The 12,704-nt window shown below is 44.6% G+C and overlaps 1 long non-coding RNA gene and 1 pseudogene across 1 annotated transcript; both read left to right on the forward strand.

The window, feature by feature from the left end:
* Nucleotides 1-1,057: 1,057 nt before the first annotated feature.
* LOC147197798 (uncharacterized) lies at nt 1,058-10,279 on the forward strand. The gene is made up of 2 exons (XR_015102564.1): nt 1,058-1,432; nt 8,754-10,279. It is a non-coding gene; the product is annotated as an uncharacterized LOC147197798 (long non-coding RNA).
* On the forward strand, nt 3,367-5,668 carry LOC147197799 (uncharacterized; annotated as a pseudogene).
* Nucleotides 10,280-12,704: the final 2,425 nt, after the last annotated feature.

Consider the following 12,704-nt stretch of genomic DNA (forward strand, 5'->3'; position numbering starts at 1 on the left):
AGAGGCTAATCACGATGAAAAATATTATGAAACAGTCTTGGTTATTCTATAATTTACTGGTTGTAGCATGGTAACTTTATAAATAAAACATTCGTCACAACATGTAGTAAATGCTAATGTTAACTGTTGGTAGAACTAATGATGCGTGTGTTAGATTATTTCGTCAAATTGAGAGTTGATTACACATGCATCGTTTTGGGAAGAGGATGTCAAGCCACATCAATACTTGCCAGTATTAATGATTACCAGTAAATTAATCTTTGCAGTGTGAGATTGGAAAAAATACTCTGATTTTGTGGTATGTTGTATTCATGATGCCATATGAGTACAACATTTTTTGATTTATTTATTTTGTTGAATATACCTGGAGTACACAGCTACTGATGACCTGTTCATTGTTAATGCATAGTTTTCAAACATTTACCCTTGAAACATTATACTTTTGAGTTTCAGAATTCTTGATTATGAATATCAGTCAAAATAGAAAAATGGGTTCCCATGATGAACGTTTACGGAACCCAAAATTAGTTACCGTGGTTTCCCATTGGGTCATCCAACGGAACCGAAAAAGGGTTACTGTGAATCTCCGAAATCCTCAGGCCTGCGACTGAATTATTTAAATTTTTGCGGCATTTATTTATAATTGTATGTATATGTTGTTGTTTGTGTTATTATCATATGATATGAATTGAATAAGTAGACCATTTCAGAATTCGAAATTTGGAACTCTAGAAATTGAAGATATCACCTATGTTATATGTTTAGCTTAAAACTTTGTATCATAGACAGGTCGACCTTGACTATTAGGTCTCTGTCCTGAACATCCGCTACTTCAAACAAAGAATGTAGTTTGAAGCTGGGGTCCTATCTCCCCTTGAGTGATTAACAGCCCTCCAAGTGTTTTCTTTTGCGTCTCCCACCTTGGGAAAGTTCCTGAAGGCTGTCAAGGTCCCTAGAGGAGGAACTCTTGTCTCGAGATATGGTCTGTACTTTGTCAGAATACCAAGATTGAACTACATTGACCTTTCTTTGTTTCTGATTTTTACATAAGGGGGAGGACTGCCCGCCCCTAAATTAATATAATTAACATACTATGCCTATATGTACGTGTGACTGTAGTTGCTCGGGGCTTCCTGATGAAATCTGAGACTCACAGGAGCCCGAATCGATTCGTGTTGTGCCCTGAACGTTCAGTAAAACATCTTGCAAGAACTTCTCCATTTCCAGCCTCTGACTTTTGCACATCAACTCAGCCCGAATCAAACGAACACGCGGAGGACCTGGGGAAGTGGAGAACGGTCAAGGGATCCCGCCGTGTCGACAACAACACACTTCCCCCTGTTTGATCATCCTCCAACAATTGGTGACCCCGACGTGATTCGAGCTGATTGTCGGTCAACAGGCAGAATTTCGGCGCGCCATAATTGATAAGGTAAGAGGACATTTATCCTCTCGATTGATTTTCTGCCCTGTTGACTGATATGATGTGATGATTCACGTTTGATTTGAGACCAAATTAGTTTGGGGCTTGTAATTGAGAAACCCCGTTTAAACGTATTACTAGGTGTATTTCGCTCTAATTCTGAGTTCTAGAAATAATAATTCCTCGTTTTACGGTTTAAACCGGTTTAAACGTATTACTGTGTGTACTCCGCTTGAATTATCGAGTTATAGGAGTAATAATTCCTCGTTTTGCGGCTTAAACCAAAGGCCTAAAATAACCGGTAAAGAAGAGAAGTACAAGAGAATAAGAGAAATACAAGTGAAGTACAAGAGAATAAGGAAAAAGGGAAAGGAAAAACTCGTCTTCAGGGAGGTTGTCTCGTTCTGTTAAGAATCCTAGAGACTAGAATTCCTCGAGGAAGACGAGTTGATTTTAAGACAAATACAAGTGAAGTACAAGAGAATAAGGAAAAAGGGAAAGGAAAAACTCGTCTTCAGGGAGGTTGTCTCGTTCTGTTAAGAATCCTAGAGACTAGAATTCCTCGAGGAAGACGAGTTGATTTTAAGACTGATCTTATTTTAGGCGGGGTTGTTTCGTTCTGTCAAGAATTTTAGAAACAGGAATTCCTCAAATTTAATAAGATCATAAAGAGAATACAGGAGAATTCACTTGTACAGAGATTCGCGAATAAAGAGGTTCGCGAATAAAGAGGTTCGCGAATAAAGAGGTTCGCGAATACAGAGGTTCGCGAATAAAGAGGTTCGTGAGTCAGAAGTTTGTGGACAACGAAGTTCACAGATATTAAATACTGCAGTTCGCGAATAAAAGGGGTTCCCGGGAAAAAGAATAAAGGGAGTCACACATTTCAATTTACAGCATAAGGTAGGGCGAGATTGATAGGGAAAGAATTGACCTCCATTTGTGTGACGTTAATTAAATAAATAAGGCCGCTAATAAAATAAAAAGAGGAGGGGAGAAGAGGAGTTTGTAATCTGTGTGTCGTGTCTTTGTTTGTAATCTGTGTGTCGTGTCTTTATTTGTAATCTGTGTGTCGTGTCCTTGTTTGTAATTTGTTTTGTGTTGTTAAAGTATAAAGATGGATGGGGAATTCGATAGGGAGTTGGAGTGGTTCGATACCCGTGTTATTCCAAACCATGGCCGTAGTGTGCTGCTGAGTGATCAAGTGAGAAGTGCATGTAGTGTGTGTGTGGGCGCTTTGCCAGAGAAAAGTAGGGAAGAAAAAAGGGATGAACTGAGAGAGTGGGTGAGAGAATGTTGTGACAAGGGCTGGTTCCCGCCAATGTCTTCGGCTGCGTGCTTGGTGACTCTGATGAAAGAAGTAGAAAAAGCATGTTTGAATAAAAAGGAAAAATTGGAGGAAGATGTGAAAAGAACAAACAAGTTGTCTCCGAGAGGCAGGAAGGTGAGAGGAAGTCTAAAGAAAGTTGAAAAATGGACAAAAAATGCCAGACTGTTGGCAATGGGCTATGCTGTAAAACAGTCAAGAAAAGAATCTCAGACAGAAAGTGTGGGAGTCAAGCAGCTGCCCTCTGCGCCGCCATCCTATTGAGAGTCTGCCGTGGGGCGACAAAGTGTGCCTATTAACCCTTTCACCGACTCACCTTACGCAAACGTAAAACAAATGCTTAAAGATACATCTGTACCAGTTTGTCCTATCTTGTCAGTTTATGGAGGCAGCCTACAAGTGGACTGGGATGGAGTTGGCGCTGCGGGTCGACCACCTTCTGATCCGACCAGACAGACAGCTGCGGACTCGCTGGCTGCAGGAGTCACTGCTTCAATCGACATGATACAAAAAGAATTTGACGAACTAATGAAATACAGGCGTGAGCCGCGACAATTGCTAGACAGAGCTATAAAATTTAAAAGTTTGTTGACAAGACATCAGGAAGTGCCGAGGAATGTTAGTGACAAGCTACTCGCACTCTTGAAAGACGCAGAGGAGAAAGCACACAGACAGGAAGAGGAAGAGATGAGACGCAGCCGTGAGGCTAGAGATGTTATTTTTGAAGAGAGACAGAAGGAGATAGAGGAGGGGGAACGACGAAAGGATATGGCGACTGTGAATACACACCTATACATGTCCCAGCTGCAGAAGGAGATGACTGACATGAAAAGCGAGTTACAGAGCCTTAAAGATACACATTCAGACTCACCACTGAGTACATCGCGACACACTGAAATCGACACCTCATTACATGCAGATGCTTCACAGAGCCCGCGAGGCATGTACACTCGTTCTATGGGAGGGATTGCTTTCCAAGCTCCCATGATATCCAAGGTGGACCGGACCCTGTGTCGAGATGTCAAGCAATGTATTATAAACCATTCACCCCCTCTGACCTCAGTCTGATGTTGCAGAAACTTCCTCCCATGCAGAATGGTGGAGAGAGCTGGCTGAAAGCCGTCCAGCGCGCCACGACAGGTCAAATTCTCACAGCAGGTGACGTAAGAGCCTTGATGACGCAATCGTGCCCGCTGTCTCAGTTAGAGACTCTTTTGAAACAATCGGGACTTACAGACATTATGGACAACATCGCACTTACTAGCACACAGTTTATGAAAATACTGACAGCATTAGATGCTTTGTTCCCCATACCCGAGGTCGTTATCTCTGACTTGATGTTTGCTCCAAAGTCGGATGAGGATGCAGCAGTATTTATTGATCGCGCTCAAGTCGATTTTGCGCTAAAAACAGGTCATCAACCCACTGACTCCTCTCTTTATTCCCAAGTATTTCGGGCGGCTGTGCTAAAAGGGGTTCCCAAATCCGTAGTCCAGTCCATGGAGTCAAACCCTGATCTCCCTGGCGCTGACCACGCTCGCTGGCTGTCTCACCTGAAGCACCATCTAGGGAGACATAGTAAAGATAACGAAACAAAAAATGAAAAGCGAAAGAACGTTGAATCCCAATTGACTATAATGCAGCTCCAAAGCTTGCAGAAAAAGGAGGAGCCCGTGACTCCACCAGCTGCTAACGCCTCATCACCTTCTGTCTTGAAGTCAGAGTGCATGATGTATCAGTCGGGACCATTCAAGGGTCGGAGAGCGCCCCCTGGTGACCAAGGACAATGTTTTAACTGTGGCAAAATGGGCCACTGGGCACGTGACTGCCGAGCCAGACCACAAGGACAAATAGGGGGGGGGGGGGGGGGGGCAGAGGCAGAGGACAACAAAGGAGCTACGACAGAGGAGGCTACGCACAGTCACGTGGCAGGGGAAACTACAACCAACAATCCTATAATGAGCCACCACAACAGACTGTCATGCCACCTCTGCAACCTGGCCCTCCTCAACCACCAAACCAACAATACCTGCCACCGACTGCCGGTCAATATTCGCAATGATGGGGCCCTGGATCCACTAGCCGCGGTCTGCAGGAACTGATGATCAACTTGACGGTAGGAGGAACTTCTCTACCTTTCATGGTCGACACTGGAGCGCGACATTCCACCGTCATGACCTTACCACCAGAAAGTTCCCTTACTACCGGCGGCATCTCATTAGTTGGATTCAAGGGAGAGGAAACCACCCTGCACATGACTACCCCTGTCCGCACTCAATGTTACTCACAAACGTTGATGCACTCTTTTGTCTTTGCACCAAATTGTCCAGTGAACCTGTTGGGTCGTGATCTCCTCATCAAGACGGCCCGATCATAAAATGCAGCCCTGATGGACTCACTTTGGAGTTCCCTGATGGGAACTCCTGCCACTGCTCTACTCAATCTGTCTACACGGACGCTCAACTATTACAGCTATTCGAGGGACAAGTCACCTCACCTGCAGTTGCCTGTGCCACAGCTGACATCTACTGGGCGAGAGTGGACACAGATTCAACTGATTGGAGGAAGGCGGAGAGTTTCTGGACGAAATGGTCGCCTTGGGTTCGCAACCTTCGCACTTATGATATGGTGTCGGACTGCATGCATTGCACACTCTACTCTGACAGAAAAAGTGATGAAGTGTACAGTGAAGCATTTAAGGAAGTTGAGGGAAACACGTGGCAATTGAACATGGGCGATTTGTTTGTAGGAAAGCCAGGAGTAGCCTTTTCGGTTTCTCTAACAGACGAACAACAAAAATGGTACATGATGGCAGATCCGTCCGACCCGTGTATGCCACCCTGCCATCCACATGTCTCGCTGATGGTTTCTCCACAACACACAGCCAAGGATCTTGGTCCATTCGTGAGGGAGTGTACGACGGCGACTGATTGGTATGAAACAATACACGAAAACTTGTTGTATTCCAAATCTCTCGATGCCTACTGGATCCAATCTGATGCATTTTATCCCTTTTCAGTTTTTGAACATAATCTTTTGGACAGGCATCATGGCAGAGAAATGACCGATAGTGACCTCGCTGCATCCATGCTCGAACAACTTCCACAGCACCTGTGGGCCACCGACTCAACAGACGTGGGACGATGCAACGTCACTCCAGTCATTTTTCAAATAAAACCCGAGCCGATTTATATTCCACAGTATCCAACTAAAGAATCGGGGCGTCTCGGTATAACAGACACAATAAATGGGTTGCTGGAAGCGGGTGTTCTATGCAAAATTCCGCGTTCGCAATATAACACTCCCATCCTACCCGTAGAGAAAAAGAATACCGGAAAATACCGCATGGTTCACGATCTACGCGCCATCAATGCTGCTGTCTTGACACCTACCTTGCCTGTTCCCAACCCGCATTCTACCTTATCTCAACTTGCACCATCCCACACTCATTTCACTTGTATAGACTTGGCGAATGCTTTCTTTTGCATCCCGCTTGATGACTCCATGATGGAGTATTTCGCATTCACATGGAATGGTGAGTGCTATTCGTACAACCGACTGCCACAAGGCCTTGTTCTCTCTCCAGGCCTGTTCAATGCCTATTTGAAGCAACTTTTGGCGCCACTAATTCTCCCAGCCGGAGTACTATTGATCCAATATGTTGATGACATTCTGCTGGCTGCTCCTTCTGAAACTGTGTGTGTTGAAGCCACACGATCTCTGCTTGCTCACTTGGCAACGATTGGCTTGAAGTGCTCGAAGAGCAAACTTCAAATCGCACGCCCTCAAGTTTCATTCCTTGGGCGGCTCATTTCGAGACACGGGACAGGCATGTCACCTTCACACAAGGATGACATCTTGCACCATCCCAAACCCACCAATGTCAAGCAAATGCTTGCCTTCCTGGGACTTTGTAATTATTCTCGACACCATGTTCCAGACTTCGCTGAACTCACACGTCCTTTGCGCGCCATGGTTAATGACCAAGGCATGCGAAACTTGACTCACTCTCTTACCTGGACTTCTGATGCAGACCAATCGTTTATCAGCTTGAAACAGTTTCTTTCCTCTGCAGCCTCGTTGGCCATTCCAGACTACACCAAAATGTTCTTTCTTGATGTGTCTGAAAAATCAAGCAGTGTGTCTGCTGTGCTTTTTCAGAAAGGGGGAGTTGGTGAACGATACACTTGCTTGTATGCATCCACTCCACTTGACATATATGAACAACGACATCCTTTATGTGCGGCTTTTGCCTCAGCTCTTGCTCGGCTCGTTCAGAAAACATCGCACATAGTTTTACATCATCCACTCACTATCCGAACATCACACAGCACTGTACAATACGTCACAAGACAGGCATTCACCATGACAGGAGGGAGACAAAGAAAAATCGAGACAATACTAACCCAACCCCACATCTTGTTTACGCACGAAGGCGTCAACATGGCGGAAGGAATGATGGAAGGAAAACCACACTGCTGCACACAGCGGATAGTGGACGAAAACACGCTCAGAGAAGAACTGTATGAGACACCATTGAATAATCCAGACATGATACTGTTTACAGATGGCTGTTGCTTCAAAGGAGAAAAAGGACTCCAGTCGGGATTCGCTGTGACACGAATGACGAATGACGACTTCACGACGGTAGTAGCAAAAAGACTAACAGGTCCTCAATCAGCACAGAGAGCTGAACTGATTGCGGTTCAAACAGCTTTAATGCTAGCCCAGGGAAAAACTGACAACATTTACACTGACTCAGCATATGTGCACGTGGTAATACACACGGCTCTGGCTGAGTGGCAACGAAATGATTTTGTGACTGCTGTAGGAACGCCAATTAAGCATCATCAAGACATTCTAGCATTGCGAGATGCCTTAATGCTGCCCAAAGCAGTGGCCATCATTAAATGCAAAGGACATTCCAAACGCTCAGACTTTGTAGCAAAAGGAAATGATTCGGCTGATAAGGCGGCGAAAGAGGCAGCAGGCTATCATCTTCCCACATTGCAACTAATGATCAGTGAGAATGAATTAACCGATAGGGAAAAGGTGAATGAGGATACGGTCAAGTTGTGGCAAGAGCAAGCCAGTCCAGAAGAAAAGAGTGTGTGGAAGTCGAAAGGGGGTGCAAAGAGTGATAATGGAATATGGAAAAAGGATGGGAGATGCATCCCACCACAAAAACAGTTGAAACAGTTGATAAGTGAAGCCCATGGAGTGTGCCATGTAGGCGTGGATGAAACACTGAGACGACTCCACACCTGGTGGCACCCTTTCATGAGAACGATTGTAAAAAGTGAACTACAGGACTGTAGTGTTTGTAGCAGGTACAACAGCATGCCTACGACGAAGCCACCACAGGGCACTCACGATCCGGACGTGACTGCTCCTGGTCAAGTGGTTTCGATGGATTTCACTGACATGATCGAACCAGTGTCAGGATACCGGTATTTGTTGGTAATTGTGGATTCTTTTTCAGGATGGCCAGAAGCCTATCCATGCAAAACAGAAACAGCGAACGTTGTGGCTAAACACTTGATCAATCATTACATTCCGACTCATGGGTTCCCAAAGAAAATCAGGTCCGATAACGGAACTCATTTCAAAAACAAACATCTACAAGAAGTAGAGAGGGCCCTGGGTTTAAAACACTCTTTTGGTTCAGTGTACCACCCACAGTCCCAAGGTCAAGTTGAAAGAATGAACAGGAACATCAAAGAAAAATTAGCAAAAGCATCAGCATCGTCTAAGCTAAATTGGGTACAGGCTCTCCCAATTGCCTTAATGAATGTAAGAATGTCACTAAATTCAGCCAAAGGGTGGACACCATTTGAATGTCATACCAACAGACCGTTTCCGGCACCAACAGCTCCACTGGAGGAATCGCAGGTGGAGGGACCGCCTGGGCTGCGACAGCTGACCTTCACGTTCTCCAGCCTGACTGAAAAACAGGCCGATGCTCCACCGCTAATGAATGTTTGTGAACTTGTGTGGTTAAAGGTTCTGAAAAGGAAGTGGTCGGAACCCAGGTGGACGGGTCCATACAAGGTGACGGAGAGGACTTCATCTGCGGTTCGCCTGCAAGGAAAGGGAGACACGTGGTTCCACTTGACGTCTACCAGACCAGCTCGAGGCCCCACAGGGATCAGCTTCCATCACATCAACAGCCAGGGAGACCAGCCTGGGACGACTACAACGCCTGACGACTTCGAAACAACGCTCGACGAATCCCGAACAGAGCCAGACGATTCCAGATTGAACCCGGCAACGGACAACGCAGGAGCAACTTCCACCCAGGAAAACTGCAATCCAACAGCAGCTGAGCTCACACCTTGAAAAAAAAAAAAAAAAAAAAAAACACACACACAGCATTCCCAGCGACTCACCCTGAATTCAAGTGGTCTGCCCTAAAATTGTCATCACACTCAAAGTATCCACAGACGATGATCGCCAAGTATTTGATCGGTTTGTTGCTTGTGCAACTCGCATCCACCAGGCGAGAAACTCCCCTCTCGTCGAACGAACGCTGCCCCACTCCCAAAGCTATCACTTATACCACCTTGGCATACGGAGGAAGACTCTCCTCCTCAGCCTCCACCAGAGAGGGCATCTGCTTGCATATGATAGGAAACACCCAAATAACTTTTGAATTTGACGCATGCACAATGTTTTCATGATCACCGCCATTTTTGCGTGGTGGAATTACACATTAGTATTTTTGACGTTTACGTTATTATTATCACATTTCATATCGTTTTGAATTTATCTCACCAATGTATTTGCTGTTGAAACATCACCTTTACATAATGTTTTCAGATGCATTTAAGGGTTTCGGAGTCTTATGAGTCCGAGAGAGGGAAAGCTTTTTCGAGCAAGTTTTCGGACTCTTACTGTGAATCTCCGAAATCCTCAGGCCTGCGACTGAATTATTTAAATTTTTGCGGCATTTATTTATAATTGTATGTATATGTTGTTGTTTGTGTTATTATCATATGATATGAATTGAATAAGTAGACCATTTCAGAATTCGAAATTTGGAACTCTAGAAATTGAAGATATCACCTATGTTATATGTTTAGCTTAAAACTTTGTATCATAGACAGGTCGACCTTGACTATTAGGTCTCTGTCCTGAACATCCGCTACTTCAAACAAAGAATGTAGTTTGAAGCTGGGGTCCTATCTCCCCTTGAGTGATTAACAGCCCTCCAAGTGTTTTCTTTTGCGTCTCCCACCTTGGGAAAGTTCCTGAAGGCTGTCAAGGTCCCTAGAGGAGGAACTCTTGTCTCGAGATATGGTCTGTACTTTGTCAGAATGCCAAGATTGAACTACATTGACCTTTCTTTGTTTCTGATTTTTACATAAGGGGAAGGACTGCCCGCCCCTAAATTAATATAATTAACATACTATGCCTATATGTACGTGTGACTGTAGTTGCTCGGGGCTTCCTGATGAAATCTGAGACTCACAGGAGCCCGAATCGATTCGTGTTGTGCCCTGAACGTTCAGTAAAACATCTTGCAAGAACTTCTCCATTTCCAGCCTCTGACTTTTGCACATCAACTCAGCCCGAATCAAACGAACACGCGGAGGACCTGGGGAAGTGGAGAACGGTCAAGGGATCCCGCCGTGTCGACAACAACACACTTCCCCCTGTTTGATCATCCTCCAACAAAATGCATAATGGGACTCGTACTTTTCTGATCAGCGAGTCCCTGGGACTCGCTGGTGGTAAACTGTAAAATTATCACTGTATATAAATATATATGTTCTTGTTCATGTGTCGGGCTGGTCACATTCTTTTCAATACATTGGGACCTTTAGACCTTGTCCTTGCTTATGGTCTACCGGTGTCAAATCTGGAAGTCCTTGAAAATGGGATTTCTGATCAATTTATTTGATGTAGTCTTATCACGTGCTGCTGTAAAATCTTTGCTCCGGTGCTACGCCGGCGCTGCCCCAGTGGAGCGGTCACACGTGCAAATTTGCTCCAGCGTAGCCCCGAAAAACAGCTTACACCGGAGCAAATTTGATCCACCTCATGGAGGTGGTTTAAAAATTTGCTCTGGAGCAAATGCTCATTTGCGAGGGGGGAGTAGCCTCGCTACGCATGAGAAGAGTTGATTTCGTACGGCGAGAATGCGTTGCTTTCGTTCTCTGTCGGACTTCCGTCATGTGCTTGTTTAATAACGACACAAGACATGGCTGGTAACAGCAGCAAGCACCTCTTGGGTTATACCATGTCAACTAGAAGGGGGGGCGGATAGTCCCCCAACGTCATCTTTCATTTTGTAGGAGACTGGACTGTCTCGGAGTTATTTGTGTAGTTTGTTCCTTTGTTGTGTGTTCAAAACCCCCCGTACCCCATAGAATTTATTTTGTGATTTCCTCTCTTGATTTTTCTGTTTGGCGCATTCGATGTTTGCTTTTCTGAGTGTCATTGAAGTCATTGTTGATTTACGTTTTCGGGGGCGGTCACTCTCGAGCTGAAGGCACGGAGACCGAGAAGGAGAAGGACGTGCCTGTACAGTAGTTGCTTGAGTTGTGTATACGTTTTAAAAAGAACCAACACAACAGCTCATTTGTTTTCTGTTGTTTTGCTCTCCGCTGCAGAAACTGCCGTGTGACTGCAAGTGGAGCTGCACCGATGATGCGCCAGTGCAGACACGCTCAGCGGCTTTGTACGTGTGACCGCTCCACAAAATTTGCTCCGGAGTTAGTTATATCGCAACAAAATACATCGGTGTAGCGCCGGAGCAAATGTGTGCCGTGTGAACACCCATAGAGGGAGAGAGATCTTATCTACCAACTATGGACCTCTGTCAAATGGAAATTCCCGAACCCGTTAAAAAAAAAAACGTATGCATTCAACTTTCTACTACTATACGATATTAATGATCGATTCATAACAATGGAAGTTCTGGAACCCGGAAGCCATTTGGAAGCCTGCAGTAACGCCACCTCAAGCAACTCCTGCTCGATATGACGGAATGACTGTTTCTGCGAAGCAGTTATTTTCTATCATTGGATCTAAACATCAACATGTAAGTGACTCTTGATTGCAGTGAGTTTTACTGGAATTGCAAATGTTTTTTTTATTTCATTCATTTACATTTACGTCCTGTAGATCATGGCATCCAAACAAAGAGGAACAGGAATGACTGCTGAAGAGAAAGTGATATGTATCTGATTAAACGAAGCAGGTTACAAAGTATGAAACATTCAGGAGACACTTGGAGTCAGAAAGACTTAAGTCTAGAGACTTTGAAAAACAAGGAAGTGATTTTTTTCTCAGTCCGATTCCGGCAATTACCCTGCTCAGAGTGAATTGCTCGCGGCTTGACGGACAGTCGAGTCAATGAACGTTTCCTCCAATGGTTTGACTGTTATCGTGGTTAAAAACCTTCCGCAAACTGGACCGCTGATAAGAGAGAAGGCGAGGTCTGTCTATTTCTATTTATTGTGTTATAAACGTTTTTTGTTTATAACACAAGTTTTTTGTTGCTTGTGTTGTCACACATGTATGTTGTTAACATACTCGGACATTCCTACTGGACATGTAACGTAGTTGTTATCCACAGAAGGAAATGCCGTTATCAGGAAAGATTGAACACCGCAAATATGATTCCTTAACTAGAAAATACTGTATCGCTCCACTTCTACTGGTCAGATCCCAATCCATCTGCAGCAACACACTGGCTAAAATCGGTGATCAACAAAACTGTTCTAATTTAAAAAAGTGTGTTAATACTTTCATGCTTTTGTTCTGTTGATGTTTGATATGAACTGTCAACAAATGCATTTTTTAAATATATGTACCATAGCTGACCCCACCCTTCTGTCAAATTTTAAAAGTCAATGTGGCCCCTGAGCCAAAAAGTTTGCCCACCCCTGGGCTTGACGATGCCCCCAGAGCTCTACAGAAAGCTTGCCATACCTGGGATGTGAACTG

Source organism: Hippocampus guttulatus, chromosome 12, assembly GCF_054856545.1.
Source record: "Hippocampus guttulatus isolate MCC_2025c chromosome 12, RoL_Hgut_1.0, whole genome shotgun sequence".
NCBI classification, from domain to species: domain Eukaryota; kingdom Metazoa; phylum Chordata; class Actinopteri; order Syngnathiformes; family Syngnathidae; genus Hippocampus; species Hippocampus guttulatus.